Consider the following 20,437-nt stretch of genomic DNA (forward strand, 5'->3'; position numbering starts at 1 on the left):
TTACACTATGTTGTATAAAGCATTGTCTATGGCCTACTATTTAAGAAGAATATGACATTTCACCATAGCTTTATAAATGCTTAATACCAAATGAAGAAATTATATAGCTTTTACCAAATGGCAACTTTTTATCATCTCAAATCTACCCTTGAGCAAATAAGGTTTTAGAAATGAAAAAAAAATAGTAAGAATGAGTATGAGTTTGGGATTTTAATGGCTCCCAATTATTTGATATTTCTGGTTCAAATCATTTATTAGTATTTAGGCATGACTGATAATGTTGTCTTTCAGTTTAAGATTTGGTGATTTTAAGCTGTTTGTGGCGGTATCTGTATGTATAAAACAATGGGATATATTAAACATTGAACGCATTTAGAAGCATGAATTTAAGACTAAATTATAACACTGCCCTCAATTTTCCAAGCTCTGCATTGTAACACTTCAGATTAAGGGCTCAGGATTGTAACATGTTTCCTTCTTAATTGTTTGTTGCAATGAAGAATAAAAATATAATTATTCATTCATATAAAATTTTGAAATAGGATATTAAACAAGAACAGTGTTGTGATCATCTGCAACCTTTCCACAATGTCTAGAAGAAATCCCTTCACTTATTCGTAGTACATATTAAAATTGGACCCATGGAACCAAAGTAGACTTTTTCCAAGGGTAATAAATTCAGATTAGAAAGGATAGAGTTAACATGGGAAAGAAGAAGTAAAGTTAAATAAGGTGAATAAATCCTCCCCACCAAAGCCTATCTATGTGAATGAAATGTCATAGAAAGAACTTTTCGATGTGATCACTAAACCTCTGTAGTTAATGCTATGGAGACAAGAACAAAATGCACAAAGAACCTAGTGATCCATGCAGTAAGCTTTTCCAAAATGAGGCATGTGCTAAAAAAGAGGCAAGAAGAAGTATGCATGTACAGTAAATAGACATCATGAACAGTACCATATGCTTCCCAGTGAGCTGTGTTCAGCTTTCTTGGTGTATTTGCATTTGACTGCTCTTTGTAAGAAAATAACGTACCAGGAAAAATCCTGTCTGTGCCACCAAAATGCCCCTGGTATATTGGCATCAATCCCTCATTTATCAATTCTCTACGAATTTATTTGCATTTAGAAACATGTAGCAGAATATATTGTGCTTATCACGTGCCAGACACTGGTATAAACTTACAGGCTTTGTTGCATTGAATCTTCACAATAACTGTGTGATGTGGACTCTATTATGATCATTTCACAAATGAGGAGATGTATAGCTGTGAGTAAATTATCAAAGTCTTTGAGGAAATACCCGTCAGTATATTAGAGGTAAGATTGAATAATTCCAGTTTTCAGGAAGAAAAAGGAAGTGAATTCCCTCCAGTTATATCCTTCGGGAGTATGATATTAACCTCATTTCCCTTAGTTCTTTTTGAAAATTTACCTTTAGTACTTTCTTGGAGGCCTTCCATGGATTCCTATCTAAAATTATACCTCATTTTTACCCTTTAGATTTTCTGCCTACCTAACCTATTAAATTTTCTTCTAAACACTTGGCATTGTCTAATGTAGATAGTTCACTTATTTCTATTGTTTATTTTTTTCTCCCTACATGAGTGAAATCCTACAAAGGCAGAAATTTTTGTTTGTCACTACTGTATTTATGGTGCCTAACACAACACTCAATAAATGATTGTTGAATGGACGAATGTCTCGATTGATTGTCTTAGACAAAGTTCTAAAGTGAAAGTGAAAGTTGCTCAGTCCTGTCTGACTTTTTGCAACCCCATAAGACTATACAGTGGAGAAGGCAATGGCGCCCCACTCCAGTACTCTTGCCTGGAAAATCCCATGGACGGACGAGCCTGGTAGGCTGCAGTCCATGGGGTTGCTAAGAGTCGGACACGACTGAGTGACTTCACTTTCACTTTTCACTTTCATGCACTGGAGAAGGAAATGGCAACCCACTCCAGTGTTCTCGCCTGGAGAATCCCAGGGACGGGGGAGCCTGGTGGGCTGCCGTCTCTGGGGTCACACAGAGTCAGACACGACTGAAGCGACTTAGCAGCAGCAGCAGCAGACTATACAGTCCATGGAATTCTCCAGGCCACAAACTGGAGTGGGTAGCCTTTCCCTTCTCCAGGGGATCTTCCTAACCCAGGGATCGAAATCAGGTCTCCTGCATAGCAGGTGGATTCTTTACCAGCTGAGCCCCAAAGGAAGCCCAAGAATACTGGAGTGGGTAGCCTATCCCTTCTCCAGCACATCTACCCAAACCAGCAATCAGAGCAGGGTCTCCTGCATTGCAGGCAGATTCTTTACCAACTGAGAAAAGTGGATCTTTAAAAACATTCTTGTGAGCCTTTTTTTTTTGAAAGTGATAATCACGTGGAATTTGTATCAGGTCACTAATAGTGATGTATGTCAGATTAAGCTGATTTCTGTTTCCTGTAAGACCCATATATCAAAAGACTGATATGCCCATTTTCTACCTGGATTTCAGCAAGCACTTGATAATATCTTCCACATCTTGTGATAAAGATCTTCTTGTGTTTAAGATGTAGAAAGGCAATTGATGGTACCATTAGGTAACACCATAACTAAGTGGCCGTTTTCATGCATCAGTGTCTGTTTAGAGACAGGCTTCTAGTAATTGACTAGATGACTTGGCCTTTAAGTGTCTCTTGTTCACCATTTGTATCCTTAATTTCGGTAGTGGCATAAGGAGCTAATTCACAGGTGAGGCAAAAATAGGAAAAAAATCAAATTCTGTCATTAACAAAATCAACATACAAAAACGATTTGACAGACAGAAGGGGAGAGGTAAATATAAAAAACACTCAAGAAGTGAAAATATAAAAGGAGAGAAATACAGTGATGTAGTTTAAGAAGCAGTAGGGTAAGAGGTGAGACCTAGTTTCACAGCAATTGGCGATTTAGGTGATTAAAAATAAGTCTGAGTCAGTAACATGTAAGTGCCCTGTATTCCAAAATATTCATTCATTCTTAGATTTCATGAATAGAAGAGGGTCTAAAACATGAAAGGTAATGATCGGGGTCTGTATTTTTGTTGGTTTTCCCCTACCTAGAACTGTGATGCTAATCCTGGATGATTCACTTTAAGGAGGACATTGAGAAGCTGGAGTATATTAAAAACTTGCAAACATGAAGAGAGAAGTTAAAACTGTATCACAGGAGTATCTAGAGTGGTAGGTCCAAACTTACAGCCTTCAGATGTGTTTTATATGGCACACAGAGGTTTTAGGAGTTTGAATTATAACTACATGTTTCAAATAAGTTAATGTTTCAGTAAAATATAGTTTCTGGGTTCTGCTTGTATTCTTGAATGGAAACTAACCATGGAGATGTAGTAATTCCACCTTGGTGCTCTTCTCAGCCCACTTCACTCATTTGCTTTAAATTTCTGATTCCTAAAGTAATTTGAGTGCTTGACACCTGAAAGAAAAAACCTTGGAAAAGCATGACCTGTAATGCAAAGTTGGGGGTGCAAGAGATACAAATATATCTGGAGAGCTTTCATAGGGCAGAACAATTAGACCTAAGCTGTGTGACCCCAGAGAGCTGAAATGCAGGTGGTAATTATAGAGAAGAAAATTCTCATTAAATATATCATTTTCTCACAGTGACCTGAGACTTGCTGTGTTTTTTCATTTTGGGGGCCTCAGTACTGAAAAGAGTTTCTGACACATATCGGCACTCATCAACTACTTATTGAATAAGTGAAATACAATAGGTTGTGAGAGGTGAATCCAATTCTAGGAGCTGCTAGCATGTAAGCTTTTAGAGGTCATTGTTCATTTTGTTTATGGCTGTGTACCTATATGGGCGCAGCCATGTGGTAGGTGCTTATTAAATATTTGCATAATCAAGGGTAGCATCATGGTCTGCTTGTCAGTACTGTAGGAAAATCAATTAGGTATACCTGTGGGAGATCATGGAATCAGGGAAACATTGGTCTACATGGTATTTAAAGTCACTTCCAACCCTGAGGGCCTTCCCAGGTGGTGCTAGTGGTAAAGAACCTGCCTGCCAGTGCAAGAGACATAAGAAACGCGAGTTTGATCCCTGGGTCAGGAAGATTCCCTGAAGGAGGACATGGCAACCCACTCCAGTATAATTGCCTGGAGAATCCCATAGACAGAGGAGCCTGGCGGGTCCACAGGTTGCAAGATTCAGACACAACTGAAGTGACTTAGCATGCATGCTCACCAGCCATGAGAGTCTATCCGGCAAGTGACATGAAATGAGATTATTTATTTGATATCAAATATGAAACATGGTAAATGTAAAGTAGAATGTGTTTGAAAAGGAGTTTGAGAGGCAGAACATTGAGCCAATTATTTACGGTAAGGATAAGAAAATGATTTACTGAATATTTTAATTAAAATAACCAATTATGTAAGGTTTTTCTAATGTTTGACTATATTTTATATCCATATTGATGTCTGTGTTTACTCTGCTTTTCAGCTGTTAATTATTCCTATGTGATGAAAATACTCTTTTATCCCCTTATATTTGTAATCTCATTTATAAAATCCGTGTTGCCTTGAGGTTTGGAGTGATTTGTTATTTCATCTTTCAAGGCAGCCAATAAATCAAGCCACCGGGGGCTGATTTCAATTTTCATTGTTTGGGGTGGTTACTGAAGGTGATGTTCTGAAAAATTGTCTTGTAACTAACCTAGAAAATAATATACGGAGCCCAAAGAGTGGTAAGAAAACAAAATTAAGTAACCCAGTTTTCAAATAACTTGTTAGAAAAATTCTTGTACCTTCTCTTGTGAAGCTCTAGCAATTTTAATATTCTTAAAATCAAGAAAAAAGAAATTGCTTTATAATTTTGAAGGAGAGGAGTTTAAAACATTGATTTTGAATGCCAGGGGTGAATGAATTTAGAATGCAATCCTGAGGGGGGCGGGTGTAGGTGAACTATGAAAGCTTATTAAATTCTGGGAAACTTCCAGTTTATTTGAAGGAGATATGTTAAGTGATTTTTGCTAAATGATATTGATAAATGATGATATTTTCCTCTGAGTATTTAGCTCATGACAAAGAAAAGCAACATCTAATTGTATACAGGTTAGTGGATACAGTTAGGAGTGAGATTAGATACATGAATCATCATTTTTACAGTGCAGATAATGAACAAAGGGAAAATTCCTGTCATAGAGGGATATGCAAAACCTTAGATTCCTATGTCATTGTCATCTCCATTATTGTCATCATGTGTTGAATATATGCATCTACTATCTCTGAGGAATACCTTAGTAATTTATGAATTAGTTTTAATTAGTTTTTACAGCTTCCTCATAGGACGTGCTGAACATACAGATTTAACCCTAGTGCCAGAGCCAGCTTTATGTGAAATGGTGATATAAGTACTATTTTATTTCAGCAGTTCTTCTGCTTCCCGGGATCCCCTCCTCTTTGCACAGCACAGCATCTTATTTTTCCTTTCTTGATTTAAAGGAGAAAATCCTTGAGTTTTTATATTTTAAAAATGTATAATGGAAAATTTCAACATGTGCAAAAGTAGAGAGAAGAGTATACACACACCCTAAGGACTCATCACCAAGCTTCAACAGTTGATGTTTCTTGTTTCGTCTGTATCCCCACCCACATTTCGCTCTACTAGGATTGTTGTGAAGCCAATCCAATGTATAATATTACTTTATCTGTAGGCATTTTCATATGTGTCTAAAAATAGACTTCTAAAAAATTACCTCAGTGATAATAAAAACACCTGCACTTTTTTCTAATAATTTCTTGATTTAAATGTCTCTGATTTTTAATTGTTTTTTAAAAAATTTGTGTTTGAAATGAGCTCCAAACAAAGTATTAGATGGTAATTATTGCATGTCTTAATTCTCTTTTAGACTATAAATTTCTCCCTTCTCTCTATCTCTCTCTGTAATTTTTTTGTTGACAAAACTGGGTCATATATGTCATAGTTTCTCACCAATTTAATTTTGCTGATTTCATCCCTATGGCATAGTTCAATGTAATCCTTATCCCTTGAATTTTCAAAATCTAAGGTTGATACATTTCATTATTTGGAGAGAATAAACAAATACATTGTGAAATGTAGTTTTTTCTCAAATTTTCATTTACTAAAGATTTGAAATATGTGAACCGTGAACTTCCTGATGTTCAAGCTGGTTTTAGAAAAGGCAGAGGAACCCAGAGATCAAATTGCCAACATCCGCTGGATCATGGAAAAAGCAAGAGAGTTCCAGAAAAACATCTATTTCTGCCTTATTGACTATGCCACAGCCTTTGACTGTGTGGATCACAATAAACTGTGGAAAATTCTGAAAGAGATGGGAATACCAGACCACCTGATCTGCCTTTTGAGAAATTTGTATGCAGGTCAGGAAGCAACAGTTAGAACTGGACATGGAACAACAGACTGGTTCCAAATAGGAAAAGGAGTACGTCAAGACTCCTTTTTTGTCACCCTGCTTATTTAACTTCTATGCAGAGTACATCATGAGAAACGCTGGACTGGAAGAAACACAAGCTGGAATCAAGGTTGCCGGGAGAAATATCAATAACCTCAGATATGCAGATGACACCACCCTTGTGGCAGAAAGTGAAGAGGAACTCAAAAGCCTCTTGATGAAGGTGAAAGAGGAGAGTGAAAAAGTTGGCTTAAAGCTCAACATTCAGAAAACGAAGATCATGGCATCTGGTCCCATCACTTCATGGGAAATAGATGGGGAAACAGTGGAAACAGTGTCAGACTTTATTTTTCTGGGCTCCAAAATCACTGCAGATGGTGACTGCAGCCATGAAATTAAAAGACGCTTACTCCTTGGAAGGAAAGTTATGACCAACCTAGATAGCATATTCAAAAGCAGAGACATTACTTTGCCAACAAAGGTCCATCTAGTCAAGGCTATGGTTTTTCCTGTGGTCATGTATGGATGTGAGAGTTGGACTGTGAAGAAGGCTGAGCGCTGAAGAATTGATGCTTTTGAACTGTGGTGTTGGAGAAGACTGTTGAGAGTCCCTTGGACTGCAAGGAGATCCAACCAGTCCATTCTGAAGGAGATCAGCCCTGAGATTTCTTTGGAAGGAATGATGCTGAAGCTGAAACTCCAGTACTTTGGCCACCTCATGTGAAGAGTTGACTCATTGGAAAAGACTCTGATGCTGGGAGGGATTGGGGGCAGGAGGAGAAGGGGACAACAGAGGATGAGATGGCTGGATGGCATCACTGACTCGATGGACGTGAGTCTCAGTGAACTCCAGGAGTTGGTGATGGACAGGGAGGCCTGGCATGCTGTGATTCATGGAGTCGCAAAGAGTCTAACACGACTGAGCAACTGATCTGATCTGATCTGAAAGATTTGAAATAGTAACTGTAATTATTTTTAGTGCTTAGTTATTTTACCACATCTAATTCTTTCTTTATAGTCTCAATCCCTTCCCCTTAGACATCTTTATTTTATCCTTTCCTTTACCTACTCCTACTCCCCGCCTCCTCTCTTTGAACCTTTTCCTTCCCATTCACTTGCATATTTCTTGCTAGTATTGTGAGTGGAGGGAGGTGAGGATACAAAGGATTGAGTGGGGATGGTTGGTAAGTCAGGGGGAACAAGTGGTCATATCTTTTGTCTCAGAATGCAGTGGCATTCACTAGGCCAGTTCTGTGGTTTCAAATTGTGCATTATATATAATTAGATATCAGTGCAGTAATTTAGATAACTGTAAGATAACAACTTAAAGATAATCATTATATTTCCTTCCAGTCTGTTAGCAGTGTGTGTGTACAAGTGTGTATTACACATTTTGAGAACATTCTGGGTATATACTATTGGTTTCTGCTTTTTCTATTTGACAGCATGCTGTCTAAATTTAATAAATTATTTCTGGTGATCTTTGGTTATCTCAAAGTTTTCACCCTAAATTGTGTTATGAGTAACATCCTTATTCAAAATGTGAAGCAGCATTGCTGACAACCTTAGGTTAATTTCCAGAAACAAGATATTACCAGGTTAAAAGACATGAATAATTTTTAAGACTTTTAATGCACACTGTAAAGTGACTTTCCAGAAAGTTTCTTTCATCTTTTATTTTTCTATTTGGTAATATAAGCAGTTGATTAATCAGAGTACTGTTATCATTAAAAATGGTCAAGATAATGTATCAAAATGGGGACATAATGATTTCATGGAAATTCATTATTACTATAAGGGAGACTCGACTTTGTGAATTATTGTTTCTGTTCTAAGCTAACTTTTCCATTGAGAGAAGAGTGTTTTCCTTACTAATTTGTAAACGAATTTACATATTAAGGATATTAAGGATATATTGACCATTTGACATACCAGGTGCTAAAATTTTTTTTTAGTTTATAGTTTATATCAAGTTTTAAATATTTTTATAAATTACAACTTCTAATATTTAAAAAAGTCATTTCATTTGCAATTTCTTCAGTTGTCGTTATGCTTATAAATACTTCTCCACCCCAAGATCAATTAAATGATCACTTATGTTTTATTTTTATGGCTTAATTTTTACTTATAGCTGATTCACATTGTTGTACAGCAGAAACTAACACATTATAAAGCAATTATTCTCCAGTTAAAAATAAATAAATAGAATTTTAAGAACATAACATAAAATTTACCACCCAAATGGCAATTTTAAGTGCATGATACAGTATGTTAACTATATGCACATTGTTATGCCACAGGTCTCTAGAATGTTTTCTTTTGCAAAGCTGAAACTCTATACCCACTGAACAACAAATCCTCTTCACCTTCCCCCTAATCCCTGGCAATCACCACTCTAGTCTTTATTTAAGAATTTGACTACTTGTTCTTTGGTCGTGTCCAGCTCTTTGCGACCCCATGGATCACAGCACGTCAGGCTCCTCTGTCCTCCACTATCTTCCAGAGTTTGCTCAAATTCATGTCAATTGAGCTGGTGATGCTCTTTAACCATCTCACCCTCTGCCACCTGCTTCTCCTGCCTTCAACCTTTCCCAGCATCAGGGTCTTTTCCAGTGAGTTGGCTCTTTACATCAGGTGGCCAAAGTATTGGAGCTTCAGCTTCATCAACAGTCCTTCCATCAGACTACATTAGCATTAGATTACTTGAGATACCTCCTAAAAGGGAAATTATTCAGTGTTTGACATTTTGTAACTGACTTATTTCACTTAGCATAATGTCAGGATTCATCCATGTAACATTTGACAAGATATTCTGTTTTAAAAGACTGAATAGAATTCCATTTTATGTATAAATCACATCTTCTTTATCCATTAATCTGTTGGTGGACGTTTGATTTGCTTGCACCTCTTGGCTATTGTGAATAGTGCTGCTTTGAACACTGGTGTGCAAATATCTCCTTTAGACCTTGTTTTCAGTTCCTTTGTCTATATACCAAGAAGTGGGATTGCTGCAGGCCTGGAGAAACCACGCATTCGGGAGGGCTGTGTGCAGTTGATAACAGACCAGTTTGATGCCTTATGAAGGTAGTCAGGAGACAGATCTGCAGGTTTGCTTCTCCATTCTGATCCCATGAGTTAATGGGAGGAAGGTTTAGGGGGTCTTAGTGTGCTAATGGGCTTCCCAGTGGCTCAGTGGGTAAAGAAACTGCCTACAATGCAGGAGACATTGGAGATATAGGTTCAGATCCTAGGTTGGAAAGATCCCCTGGAGGAGAGCATGACAAACCACTCCAGTATTCTTGCCTGGAGAATCCCATGGACAGAGGAACCTGGTGGGCTACAGTCCATAGGTTGCAAAGAGTCAGACACGACTGAAGTGACTGAGCATAACACCAGAGTTGCTGAATAATATGATATTCCTATTTATATTTTTTTGAGTAAACTCTATACTATTTTTCAAAGCAGTTACACCATTTTATAATCCCACCAACAGTTCATAAGGGTTCCAAAAAAGCCATGAGTTGGACTTTTTTTCCCGTTTGCACCAAACTGTGCTGTCTTGGTGGAGAAGGCAATGGCACCCCACTCCAGTACTCTTGCCTGGAAAATCCCATGGACGGAGGAGCCTTGTAGGCTGCAGTCCATGGGGTCGCTAAGAGACGGACATGACTGAGCGACTTCACTTTCACTTTTCACTTTCATGCATTGGAGGAGGAAATGGCAACCCGCTCCAGTGTTCTTGCCTAGAGAATCCCAGGGACGGTGGAGCCTGATGGGCTGCCGTTCATTGGGTCGCACAGAGTCGGACACGACTGAAGCGACTTAGCAGCAACAGCAGTGCTGTCTTGGGAGATGGGTGAGGTGAAATGACTTCTTATTCATTTAATGTGGCTGGTCTTGGCTTTGAGTTTGCTTGGGTACTATAACTTCTCAACTGCTTTCTCAAGTCATGAAGGCTTTTAGGACAATATATTGTTAAGTTAGTTTCTCTGTGGGGGGACAAGTTCCGGAGCTTCCTGTTCTACGATCTTGCTAATGTCACTATGTGGCTTACTTTTTATACTTAGTATTTTTAATATTTAACATTTTTATTCTCTTTTATGTGGTCTACATGGATCTGTTTCCCCACCACTTAAATAATTGTTCCTCCCCCATTAGTTGATAGTGTTTCAATGAATGCATATTAAGTTCTTATATTAGAAATATTTAAGGAAATTCTGTATTGTTTCACTGATCTTTTTTGGTTATTTGCAAGTGCCAAATTATTTTTGTTATGATTTCAAAGTACAATTTTAAATGTAGTAGGGCAAGATCATCCTCATTTTTTTTTATTTTAAAAATACTCTTTTCATTACCATCTCATTTTTTTCTTTTATTGAAGGCCTCTTCTATACCATTAAAAGAAAAAAAATAGTACTTTTTGCAATGACATTAAATCTAGAAAATAATTGCAAGGAATATCAGGGCTTCCCTGGTAAAGAAATCACTTGCCAGTGGTAAAGAATCCACCTGCCAATGCAGGAGACACAGGTTTGATACCTGGGTCAGAAAGATCTCCTGGAGGATGAAATGGCAACCTGCTCCAGTGTTCTTGCCTGGAAAAATCCCATGGAGAGAAGAGCCTGGTGGGTTAGAGTCCATGCAGTTAAAAAAAGTTGGACATGACTGAGCAACTGAACAGCAATAATAATCAGGCATGATTATATAAGTCTTGGGGAATTTATTTCGATTTCTTAATACAGATATACTTCTGTGTATTGTGCTTCACTTTATTGCACTTTGCATACTGCATTTTTCCTTTTTTATAATTGAAAATTTGTTGTAACCCTGCACTGAACACGACTACAGGTGCTATTTTTCCAACAGCATTTGCTAACTTCATGTGACTGTATAAAATTTAGTAATTCTTTCAATATTTCAAAATTTTAAATTATTAGTTGTTTCATAATAGTGATCTTTGTTTACTACTATAGCTTGCTAAAGATGTAGATGATAGCCTTTTTTAGCAATAAGGTATTTTTAAATTAAGCTATGTACATTTTTTAGACATAAAGCTATTGCATACTTAATAGACTACAGTGTAGTGCAAACATAACTTTATGTGCTCTGGAAAGCTGAAAATTCAGGTGACTGGCTTTGTTGGAATATTTACTTTATTGCAGTAATCTGGAGATGAACCTGAAATGTCTCCAAGGTATGCCTATATAAGTTCTACTCATTTTTTAAAGCTTATTCTTACCCCCCCTTTTTTTTTTAATAAATATGACTTTTTCCCTTGTAGTTTTAACAGTAGCTCTTGATTTTATAAAGGAAAATCTTTTGAACATTTTATTTTATAACTGGAAAAAATTACTTGACTAAATGATTTTTTATAAAGATTTTCCTGTTAATTTTGGGGAGATTTAATGCACTAAGCCAGGTTTTAATTAAAAAATGATAATTTCTTCATCTTTCCCATAGTTCTGTGCCTCTTGTTTCTATTCCCCACATTGCTGAATTTGTCAAAATTCCTTGCAAAGTGTGGGCAATCTTGCATTTGGGTTACAATTGTGAGCTTTAGTATCAGGGAAACCTGGTCTGAAAACCTGTCTTTACCATTTACTAAGAGTGTTACTCTAACCTCCCTGAAGTGGGAGCTAGGTGGCAAACTGACCCCTCTCTCTCTTTTTTTTTTTAATGCAAGATATTTGCTTTACAGTATTGTGCTTGTTTCTGCCATGCATCAACATGAATCAGCCACAGTTTGGCATATGTCCACCCTTTCTTGAACCTTCTTCCCATCTCCCACCCCATCCCCTCTAGGTTGTCACAGAGCACGAGGCTGAGCTCCTTGTGTCACCCAGCAAATTCTCACTGGCGATCTGTTTTACACAGGGTAGTGCATATGTTTCCATGCTCCTCTCTCAATTCATCCCACCCTCTCCCTCCCCGACTGCGTCCACAAGTTTGTTCTCTATGTCTGCATCTCCACTGCTGCCCTGCAAATATGTTCATCAGCACCATCTTTCTAGATTCCTTACACATGCATTAATATGTAATATTTGTCTCTCTCTTTCTGACTTACTTTACCTGTACAATAGGCTCTAGGTTCATCCAGCTCATTAGGACTGACGCAAATGCATTCTTTTTAAAGCTGAGTAAGATTCCATTGTGTGTACATATATATGCCACAGTTTCTGTATCCTTTCCTCTGTCCACGGACATCTAGGTTGCTTCCATGTCCTAGCTACGGTAAACAGTGCTGCAGTGAACATCGGGGTACATGTGTCTTTTTCAATTATGGTTTTCTCAGGGTACGTGCCCAGTAGTGGGGCTGGTGGGTTATATGGTAATTCTATTTTTACTTTTCTATAGCAACTAGCCTCTCTAAGCCTCATTTTCCCAATCTGCAAAATGGAAATAATAACAGTCCTTCAGGCAGTTTTGTTTTGTTTTGTTTTAATGTGGATCAAATACCTACCTATATAGAACATACACCAATGTTCTATATTGTAAATTATAATTATAAATATTATTAATGAGCCTAAATACAAGATGATTTGGGGAGCATTCTTATATTATTCCTTATTTTAATAAGAATACATGATATGTTTCACCATTGACTATAACATTGAGTATAGATTTATATAAGCATTCTTTTGATCCATAGATGGTTTATCAATGAAATTCTTAATAGTTATTTGAACAAAGCCAAGGGTTAAAGCTCTGCTGGATCCTTCCATGTGAAGAGAAAACTTGCCATTACTTTGTCTCCCCTTTCCTCCTATACCTCAGTCTCTCTAACTTTATTCTACAGACCTATTTTATTATTTAAATTTACACCTTATCAAAAGTGATTGTTTTACTTTTTGTTTTCATGTTTGTAAGTGTATTTTTATTAATGTTGGTATTTAAGTATAACTTGAAGACAATAGATCTTTGTGCTCCCCTTAATTTTGTGATTTTTGCACCTGATTACTCATATGAGATATTTTTCAAAACAGGCAAAGAATATGAGAATTTTTTTAGGCTTTTAATTTTTTTTGTTAATTTTTTTTTAATTTAACCTGTTTTTCTAGAGAGACATCATTTTCAGGGGCCAGAAAAACAATGTTAGTTTCTTTTACACTGTTGTATTTCTATTACTGTATGTATCATTGCAAAGTAAACAATTGATAGAAATCATGTTATTCTTCAATTTTTTTTTCTTTTCTCTGCCAACCAAATGAAATCTGCTTCATTTTTCAAGGTCACTCAGGAAGGATACAATGCTATTTACAGAAGGTTAAGTGAATCCTAGAGTTGCAGACAGAGTTTCTTCTTGATGAGAATATATAATAGAATATTACCGAATGAAAAATTTTAGGAACTTTTAGGGAACTTTTTAGATGTTCTGATGACGGAATTATAGGAAATGGATTTAGAAAGACTTCAGTGATTTCTGTCGCTTCTAATCAGTTTGAAACCGCAGCCTATATTTGGATTATGCTCTGTGGATGTGTGAGAGCTATCTGCTATCTTTGTGTTCACCTGGGGTGGAAATTTTCATTTTCATACGGAATTCATTTTTGCAAGAGTGCCTTTTCTATATTGGTGTACAAATGGGTGTGTTAGCTTAGTACAATGCCATTTTAAATATAAAAACACCTTAGATGTTTATCTTTATTGCCTTGACTATGAGTTTTCTATAAGAATATTTGAGCAACCTTAGTATTGGATTTTGAGATAATATATATATTTAAGATAATATGTATATTGTGAGTAATGAGGTAAGAGGAAAATATTTGACATAAGCCTGGAGTATCTTAAGATAGATTTTCAATTATTGCTCTAGTATATTGTGAACAATTCATGGAGGTATAACAAAATTTATGTGTGTGTATGTGTGTGTGTGTGTGTGTGTGTGTATAGGAGACATGCTATATATACATATGTAGATATGTATATGTCTGCTGTTGTATATAATTCTTTTAGATTATGAATAGAATCTTCATTTCAATATAACTTATTAAATTGCATCCTTGTTCCTAAAGAGTTGCTTCAGTTTTCAAAAATCACCTTGTTTATACTACAAATTCACACACCAGGAAACTACTTTTTCAGAGTAAACTGGGGAACTAATTAGACAGGGGCAAGGAATATAACATTGGAAGTTATAAAAACCAATCTTCAGCTTATTCTGTCTGAAAACTCATGCGATATTTAACATGCTAACTTCCACAGTGCTCTGCATGGATTAGGTGCTCTGGAAGACCTGAATGCCTGAAATCTTTCATTCTTAATTTTAAAAATTAGGTGAAAATGCCTATCATAATGAATCTATATTTAAAAGGAGTTCTAAACATGGGAATAGAGTAAAGCAACTGAGTGGCTCAAGTTCTGAAATTTTAAAAGAAATTCCTTGTTATAGGCTCCAGCCTCAACCTAACTTATATTAGTAAATAAGTGTTAGTCACTCAGTCAAGTCCAAGACTCTTTGTGATCCCATCAACTGACTGTAACCCACCAGGCTTCTCTGTCCATGGAATTCTCCAGGCAAGAATACTAGAGTGAGTGGCCATTTCCTTCTCCAGGGGAATGGCTTAATCCAGGGATCCAACCTGGGTTGGCCTGCATTGCAGGCAGATTTTTTACCACCTGAGCCACCAGGGAGGCCCTTATATTAGTAGTTACAAACAAAACATTACTAGTAATACCAATGTCTAATATTATTTCTCCATATCCTGATTTCTTACAGTTGAGAAAATGAAGTCAAGTTTGTCTATTTTCTTCATTTAGGGCTTCTGCAAGGTTCGTTTTGCATATGTTTTGTCCCAGGTACTTGTGTGCTAGAGGTTAAGAAAAAAATAAATCGTTATGGCATGTTCCTGTCCTTCCAGACATGTCTAAGCTAACAAAGGGAATGACACATAAGTGGATCATTTCACTACAACTTGTAGACTGACTTGGATTCCAAAATAAAAGGCAAAATGTATTTGTATTCATTGTTTTGGACAGTGTTTTCAGTATGTGTGTGTTGGAAGAGGTCATTGAGAGAACACGATTACCAGCTGGCCCGCATGAGCTGGACCCAGGCAATTGGGAGCTCCTTACCCTGTCCACTGGAGAAGGAAATGGCAACCCACTCCAGTATTCTTGCCTGGAGAATCTCATGGACAGAGGAGCCTAGCGGGCTACAGTCCATGGGGTTGCAAGAATCAGACACGACATAGTGACTAAACTGCCACTACCACCCTATTCCCTGTCAGTGAAATATTCTGCCCACCATTCCACTAATAGGATCCATTTTCATGGATGCAGACTTGAGAGAGCAATGTGTAATTGAGATCATCTGGACAATATGCGTAACTGAACTCTGTTAAGGCCTCTCTATAAACTTTTATGATTCTGGCAGCAGGTGCTAAGATCTACTTGCCTTGTGGCCGGAGTAAGCTCCCTTCCTTATTAAATCTGTCACCTACTGATCTGGAGTGGCGTGCCTCTTTCTTTGGCCTCTCCTTGCCCTCATGTACAAGGGCCAGTTTCACATTTCACCTGGGAAGCTCCCGAGATTTCAAACCAGCAGAATGTAGGGTGAGAATTGAAATGGTTGAGGATAACATCTTGGACAGTGTCTAGATTCAAGAGACACTTAATAGAGGATTCAGCAATGAGATAAAACAGAACCAATTGGAGAAGTAGACAGGACCCACAAAGAAATGACTAATTTATGAAGTTTTCTCTTTTGGTTGATATCACTTCTGCCTAGCACCTTCTTTCCCTTACACCCTTCCAACGGACTCCTAAAGAGCCCTAAGTCCCTGGTTACAGTTCTTACAACACATTGGTGATGATCTATTTATCTTCCTCCCCACATGAATAATGAGTACTTGAGGAAAAGGAAGTGTCTAATTCATCTGTATTTCTAGCACCCCACACACATTTGCGAGGTAGTAGATACTCAATAAATGTTTAATTAAGGGATTACCCAGAAGAGAATAAGGTCATGATTAAGATAACTTAACTCAACAGTGGAGATGTGATTATAGATATAGAATATAGCAGTAGCAAAGAGAACACAAATTTTAGTGGCTTTCCATGGTGGAAAATTATCTGTGGCTCATGGAGCCCAAATTAAGTGTTCTTGATTGGCAAGTAGCTCTCCTCTGAACAGTGACCTAGAAACCATGATTTCGCCTATCTTTTTTTTTTCACCATCTACAGTATACAATAAGGAGTTCCAGAGGAGAAGAGCAATGACAGACTGTACTCACAGTTTTCAGGGGCCAGGTGTGAAAATGGCACATTTTGGCCTCTAATCCTTTGCATATGAGATAACATCAGTGATGGACTTCCAGCTACCTGCAAGGGAGTCTAGAAATGCGCTAGCTAGTCCCGGAGAGAAATGTCCTCTCATGCAATACCAATGAATATATACATATTTTAAAACATTTTCTTTATAGAAAATTTCATGCATACATAGAATATACATAAATGAAACAAATAAAAAAACTAAGATTATTGGAAAACATAGCAATTTATTTATCACCAGTTATATGTATATCCCTGAACTAAAAGTCCTGTTAAGTGGTTTGCAATCTACTTTGAGAGAGGAAAAGAGGAGAACAAAGAGATTAATTAAATATCCTTCATAGAAACTGAATAAAACAATACTAATGATTCCAACAACAGCAACAATTTTAGCACTTACTTATTCATTGTAACTCTTAATCATTGAGGAATTACTTTCTTTAGATATGTCTTTCAGAAAGGTACTTGTCCTAACAGTGAAAAGAATTACTTTAGTTATTTTTCTGTCAAGTATTCCAAATAAATTTGTTAGTTGCCAAAGAAAATTTCATTTTATTACAAATTAACAAGTTTGCATTAAACGCATTCAAATATGTTTGTTCTTTTGATATTGTATAACTTTAAGCTGAATAAGAGATATTTTGAGTCCCATCAATAGAAAATTTCCCATCAGTAGAAAATTCAATGTAGTTTCCTTTTTGTTATTATACTTTTCAACTCAAAACAGTACATTTTTCTAGGGGATATAGAAACTAGTAATGTGCAAAAGTGGGCTTCCCTGGTGGCTCAGATGGTAAAGTGTTTGCCTGCAATGTGGGAGACCCAGGTTCCATCCCTGGGTCGGGAAGATCCCCTGGAGAAGAAAATGGCTACCCATTCTAGTACTCTTGCCTGGAAAATCCGATGGACGAAAGAGTGTGGTAGGCTACAATCCATGGGTCACAAAGTGTCGGACACAACTGAGCCGTTTCACTTTCACTTTCTTTCACTTTCGATGAGCAAAGTATGAAAATAACCACCAATACCATCACCCAGAGAAAGCCATTTTAAAAAACTGGGATATATCTAAAAATTTTTCATTAGTATAATATGTGTTAGTGTTTGTTTTTGTTTTATAAAAATGAGACCACATTGTTTGTTTTTTGCACTTGTTATATCATGAATGTAATCATATATTCTTCTGCATTATTTTAGTAGCAGTCTCCTAGTATTTAAAAATATGATGTATCAAATTTTATTAAGTCAATCCCTCAGTAGGACAATTAGGTTATATCTAGTTCTTCTTTATCATAAATAAGCTTCAGTGAAGATCTTTGTTATTGATTATCTGCCAAGAAATCTTATTGGAAAATGTCTAAAATGTCAAAACCATTAGTTCCCATATTTAAGTATACATAAGAACTATAATTACTGGATCTTCCCTGTAGCTGAGGCAATAAAAGAATCTGCTTGCAATGCAGGAGACTGGGTTTGATTCCTGGGTTGGAAGGATCCTCTGGAGAAGGGAATGTCAATCCACTCCAGTATTCTTGCCTAGAGAATCCCATAGACAGAGGAGTCTGGTGGGCTATAGCCTGTGGGATTGCAAAAAGTTGGACACAACTGAGCAACTGACACTGCTAAGAACCATAGTGGAGACTCAGACTCCCAGGCCCTAATCATGGAGATTCTGATTAGGCTCATCTGGAAGCAGGCCTTGGAGTCTGAATTTTAGGAAGTACCTTCTGTGATTCTCATGCAGGAAACTTAAGCATCACTTTTTGAGAAATGATGACTTAGAAATGTTGTAAATGCTATATTTTCCCTCAACCTCTTGCAAAAAATGTCATTTTCCTACAATTTTTCTTGTTCAGTCACTAAGCCATGTCCGACTCTGTGACCCCACGAACTGCAGCATGCCAGGTTCCCCATCCTTCACTATCTCCTGGAAATTCCTCAAATTCACATCTATTGAGTCAGTGACACCATCCAACCATATCACCCTCTGCTGCCTCCTTTTCCTTTAGCCTTGAATCTTTGCCAGCATCAGGGTCTTTTCCAGTGTGTCAGCTCTTTACATCAGGTGGCTAAAGTATTGGAGCTTCAGCTTAAGCATCAGTTATAACATAAAATATATATTGTCCTGGTGATCATGTTCATATTTCTTGCCAAAATAAGGCCATTTAACCTCCTGCTTTCTACCAGGTAAAGTTCTATTTATTTTTTTAAATATCATTGATACACACTGATCTGAAAATTTTTTAAAGCTACTTGTTACGCTGGTTTTAAATAGAAATGTTAGCATATAGACAGCTACAGCTTTATCATTTTTATTATCAAGATAAAAATGCTACACTTTCTTTTTAACAGGGGTTCTTGTCTCAAAAGTAGTTATCTCTTGAGGTAGTTTTACCAAGTAGATAATGTCATAAATCTTAAGTCTTTTATCACACAACTTGGATTATAGAAAACATTCCTACAGTTGTGATGCTATCTTTATAAAAAGATAGTAACTTTGGCCAGCTACATACAACATTTAGCTCTGTTCAACTCATCTTTTGTTCTTCTTTTCCATGTTTATCCCAAAGAAGGGTATCTACATGCTTAAGTCATTAACTTCTCTGGAGAAATATGCGAGGCGCACTATGACCTCTTAACAGTCGCAGAGTGTGGCTGCAGTTTTCAGTTCTGTCCTTAGTCAAACACACAGAACTTCATAAACACCCAGAGGCTCACTTTCTCAACCAAAAGCTAAGAATGATACATGTGTACTTGTCTTTTCTCTTTATTTTATATATTTTCCATCTCACTGAACATTGGTTTTTGCCACTAGCTGTTATAAAATCAGTGTATTTCAGAACTGAAAGTAGCTGTAAGGTTCATTTTGTACAACCTCTTGATTGTATGTCTAAGGAAGCTAAAGCTCAAAAAGGTTAAATGATTTAACACCACATAAGTAATTAGTGACAGAGTCAGGCCTAGAGTGTCTGTCTCCTGACTTAATCAACAAGGATTCTCACTAATTTTCAGTATTTATGTAGGGCTGTCTTGATTTCAGTTCTGTTCATTTTTTTTTTTAAGAAAATGTGAGGCATATTAAATTATGGTAGAATACCAGAGACACTTGGAGGGCTCAAACAAAACCTTGTGTGCACCAGGTCCCAGAAACCCCACAGAGACTGAGCCAGACCTGCCTTTGAGTGTTTCAGTGTCTCCTGCAGAGATACGGGTCAGCAGTGGCCTGCCACAGGGGCAGGGAAACAGACCTGGATCACATAGCGTGTGGCTTAAGTCCTCTTGGAGGAGGTGGCCATTAACCCCACCATAGAGCTGCCGAGCAGACAACCCACAAACTGCAGAACAATTATACCAAATAAATTCTCACACTGGTAAGAAAGTTCTAGGACCTATAACAGATTTCCCAACGTTGGGGTCTGGCAAAGAGACTGACAACCCCCAGGGAATTTGGCTTTGGAGGCCAGTGGGATTTGATTACAGAACTTACACAGAACTGGGGAAACAGACTCTTTGTCACGTGGAGGGCACAAACAAAACCTTGTGCACACCAGGACCCAGGAGAAAGGAGCAGACTGCATGAGAGACTGACCCAGACTTGCCTGTGAGTGTCCAGGAGTCTCCAGCAGAGGCGTGAGTCAGTGGTGGCCTGCTGCAGGGTCGGGGCACTGAGTGCACCAGTGGGTGCATGGGACCTTTTGAAGGAGGTCCCCATTATCTCCATTACCTCCTCCACAGCTGGTCTTAGGTTAAACAACAGGGA

General features: G+C 37.4%; 1 protein-coding gene across 7 annotated transcripts in view; it reads left to right on the forward strand.

Annotated features, from left to right (window-relative positions):
- PDE4D (phosphodiesterase 4D) overlaps positions 1–20,437 on the forward strand; it is a 1,603,025-nt gene that overhangs the window by 511,975 nt on the left and 1,070,613 nt on the right. The gene's annotated exons all lie outside the window — the stretch shown is intronic.

The sequence above is a fragment of the Bos javanicus genome, chromosome 20 (assembly GCF_032452875.1).
Source record: "Bos javanicus breed banteng chromosome 20, ARS-OSU_banteng_1.0, whole genome shotgun sequence".
Lineage (NCBI taxonomy): Eukaryota > Metazoa > Chordata > Mammalia > Artiodactyla > Bovidae > Bos > Bos javanicus.